General features: G+C 43.0%; 1 pseudogene; it reads right to left on the bottom strand.

The window, feature by feature from the left end:
• Nucleotides 1-91: 91 nt before the first annotated feature.
• LOC140512440 (N-lysine methyltransferase SETD6-like) lies at nt 92-1003 on the bottom strand (annotated as a pseudogene).
• Between the last annotated feature and the right edge of the window lie 3141 nt (nt 1004-4144).

Raw genomic sequence — 4144 nt, 5'->3', positions numbered from 1 at the left:
GGAATTTCCTATAGGATGAGTAGGAAGCCAACCAAAAGTACAGCAGTCAAAGTCCAGACCTTGGGGGTTCCCAGCAGACCCAAACAACTGCTTGAGAAGCAAAGGTTTTTCATCTGCTTCCCTGGTTTGAGGAGGGCTGGAGACTAGGGCATCAGATGAGAGGCTACAATCTGGTCAGCTCCGACAACTGCTACAAGATGCTCTTCTGTCTGCAGCAGACCTGCAAGGACTGTTCTTTCCTCCAGAAGTGTTTGACCTCTTGTTGCTAAGCAGTTCTTGTCCACTTCTCAAGGCTGCGGCATAAGCCTGCAGGGTCAGCAGGGCACTACTTAGAGGAGTGTCTTTGATGAGCTTTGAGTTAGGAGGAGTTTTATTTGTTAGTGTTAAGCTGACTTCCTCACCATCATCTTCCTCCCAGCCATCTTATTTCTCAAATTCCCAGAATTCCTTCACTGGCATGCAAAGCACTCACCATCTCCAGGTGGCACAGGAAATCCCAATGCTCACACATCAGGCATCTCTCTGCCTCAGTTGTGGTTCCCTGTAGGAACATTGCACACACTGTCACCATCTGAACGTCAACTATGTCATCTGTCCCCAGGCTGCGGTTCGGCAGCCATATATCAGGACCAGCTGCCACTTAGCATCTGGCCATAGGTGTTAAAGATCTCTTGGCCTCTCGGAATTGGCTGGGTAGCTACCTTTCTTAGATAATTCTGGAGAGTATTCCAGATTGGCATTGTGGTTGGCCACATGGTTCAGAATATCAGCAGCTGATGCAGTCAAGGGGGATTTAGCTTCTTCTCATCCTTTTCTTCTTCAAGTGACTCCTGAAAACTGCAGGTCATGACCATCGCTGCAAGTTGGCCAAAGATCTTCAGAGACTGGGGTTGGGGGAGTGGCAGATGATTTCTGGATGGGCTTCCATGAAGAGCAGGAAAGTTGCATCATATTCATGACTGACAGTAGCCAGGTCACTTTCTGCAACTTCGGGCAGACCCATACCTTTTGTATAAGTATATGTAACACCAGTACCCTCTGTGTGTGTGTAATCACATGATCCTAGTCATATAAGATGTACTAATATCAGAAGATCAGACAAGAGCAAGACTGGAGGGGATTGTAACTGCCATGAAATCCCAGGAGCTTAGAAGCTGAGGTATCCCCATTACTTCTTTCCTGTTTTCTCAAGCTGCTTGTTGAGTCAGTCTTGACAAGTTCCAAACATGTAATTCCTTCCCTTAATCCTTTTCCCAATGCCCCAGGCACTCCAGGAGGATTACGGAAGGAGATGATCAGGGACATATTTTCTTGACAGTTTTGCTTTGTGTCTGGCTCTTTTATAGTTACTTTATGGCGTTTTAATTAATCTCATCTCTATTAAAAAGTTCTTTGTCTGAGCCTTATTAAGGGCAGAAACATGGCACAGTGGATAGAGTCAGGAAGACTTATCTTCCTCAGTTCAAATCCAGCTTCAGACACTCAGTAGCCATGTGACCCTGAGCAAGTCTCTTCACCCTGTTTGCTTCAGTTTGCTCATCTGTAAAATTATCTGGGGAAAAAAATTGCAAATCACTCCAGCATCTTTGTCAAGAGAACTTCAGATGGGGTCACAAAAAGTTGGGCACAACTTAAATGACAGAACAGAAACAAGTCTTATAAATAAATCTGGTCCATGGAAAACAGATTACCCAAATGTTGGGTGGGAATGGGAATCACAGATATAATCAAACTAAAATTCCTCAAGATTCTAGATTTTGCTCTGTAAGGGACCTCGCTTACCACTTCTCCAACCTTCCCATTTTACAGAAGAGGAAATGTAAACCCAGAGAGATGAACAATCACTCAAGGTCACACCAGCAATAAATGGCTGAATCCAGATTTGAGTCCAGGTCCTCTGACTTCAGGTGAGCATTCTCTCCACTCTACCACAATTTTTCTACTCTGGAATGGTTTCAGTCTCCTTTGTCCATGTTCCCAGACCAATAGTGATGCCAAAATATGTCCATGGTATAAACCCTGATGATAGTACAGGACTGGTGGCCAGTTTGTATTGCACACTACACTCCTGGTTCATTTGTTAAGTATCAGCCTATTTTTTAGTAGGTTGTGAAAGCAGAGAACCAAGCTGAGTGTGGGCAGCACTTCCAAGGAGATAGCCAATCCACACCCAGGCAGCACCATCAGACCACAACATTACAAGCCATACAGCAATGACCTCTATGATGTTATTGTTAAGGTTATTTAGTCATCAGTCTCATTAATATTTGTTCCTTTGTCTTATTTATTTGTAAGGCAGACATGCCTTTATTTGAGCGACTGGTCTCCTTGCTATTCCTGGCACAAGGGGCTCCAGCTCCCATCTCTGCCCATTTTCACTGACTGTTTCCCAGACCTGAAATTCTCTACCTCCTCGTTTCTACCTCCTGCCTTCCTTTGATTCTCAAATGAAAGAGTCAGAGGGTAAGAGTTAGGGTTAGACCCTAACCCTAATTTTCTGCAAGAAGCCATGTCCAGGCATTCTTTATCCCAGTGCCTACCCTGTGTCATGAGCTCCAATTTGCCCTATGTGGATTTTGTATGAACATAGTTGTTTGCATGTTTTCTCTCCCCTTTTCCTCTCTCCTTGCAATACAAATAGGAGTTCCTTCAGGGCTGGGATTGGGTTTTTGCCTTTCTTTGTATCCCCCACACTTGACTTAGTTCCCATCACACAACAGGTATGAATAAATGCTTCTTGACTGACTGATTGATGGAACTTTCCCACAGCCCTGTGAGATTTGGCTCAATTTTGCAGAAGAGAAAATTGCAGCTTAGATAGAATTAGTCAATTTCAGTGGCTGAATTTGCTCCCAAGGTTGCCTAATTTCAAGCCTGTCATCCTTTCTACTTGGTCACCCTGGAATTTAAATGAGCTGGACATTGAAATCTAGCTTCACCTAGACCAAGTCAGATTTGATAATGCTTTGTACTTAAATCAATGTAGCGTGGGTGTGAATGTTGTCTAAGTAGAGGTTCTGGCCAGCCACTATAACTTGGACACAGAGTAAGGACATTAATCAGACTCTGTGAACCGAAGAGTGCTAAGTCAGAAGTGGGTGCCTCCCTTTAAAAAATTCATTCTTGGCATTGTTTTTATTGGGGGAAGAGTAAGTTCTTTGGGTTGTGCCTTGGAAAAAAACAAAAACCCTTCCATTTCTGGAAAATAATTGTGGTGTTTGGAAAGATTTCTAGTTAAGGGAATGAAAGGCTGAGTGGGACCAAGAGTTCTTCTTGGGACACCGTGTGTGGGGTTTTTTGGATGATTTGATTTATTTGAAAGGTTGCTCTTTTTTTGCTCTTAGATTAGATACTGAGAAATGCTCAGAAACAGATCAAGTATCCTCTCTCCTTTGGGTATAGAGACCATGAACCAGGAGACTTTGCTTCTGAAGTTGAGATAATGAACCCTCAGAGACAGAGGCTGCTCTTGCTGGAATTCTGAAACTATCTCCAACCAACAGCCTAGTGAAATAAATAGGCTCTGAGAATTAATGAAGGGGCTGACCCAGGGTCACAAAGAACCCATAATTTCTCAGACTTTTCAGCTCCAACTCAAAGGCTGATCTCTATTTATAACTGCTGGGTCTTTGTTTTGTTTTCAAAGTAGGTGAGCAGGTTTACAGGCATCTGGGGGGATAGTAGATAGAGCACTGGACTTGGAACCAGGAAGACTCATCTTCACGTGTTCAAATCCAGCCTCAAACACTTACTAGTTGTGTGATCCTGGGCAAGTCACTTCACCCTATTTGCCTCAGTTTCCTCATCTGTAAAATGAGCTGGAGTAAGAAATGGTAAACCACACGGTATCTTTGCCAAGAAAACACCAAATAGGGTCGTGAAGAGTCAGACACAACTCAACAATAACAAAAGAGCAGATTTGAAATGATCTAGATTAGGTCAGCCAAAAACAACCCTGAATAACTGTTTTTCCTCACTGATTATTTGCAAACTCTACCTTACAATTGAACCAATTCCCCCCAAAAAACTGATCAGTAGTCTCCTAATGAAGTGACTCTCCTATACTTTAGAACAACTACTCATTAAATTTCAGAACTATTTAAAGGCAAATTTAGCACTTTAAGGTTACTCTTTGGAGATCATA

This window comes from Notamacropus eugenii, chromosome 6 (genome assembly GCF_028372415.1).
Source record: "Notamacropus eugenii isolate mMacEug1 chromosome 6, mMacEug1.pri_v2, whole genome shotgun sequence".
In the NCBI taxonomy this organism is placed as follows: domain Eukaryota; kingdom Metazoa; phylum Chordata; class Mammalia; order Diprotodontia; family Macropodidae; genus Notamacropus; species Notamacropus eugenii.
This window is presented reverse-complemented; position numbering and strand designations above follow the sequence as displayed.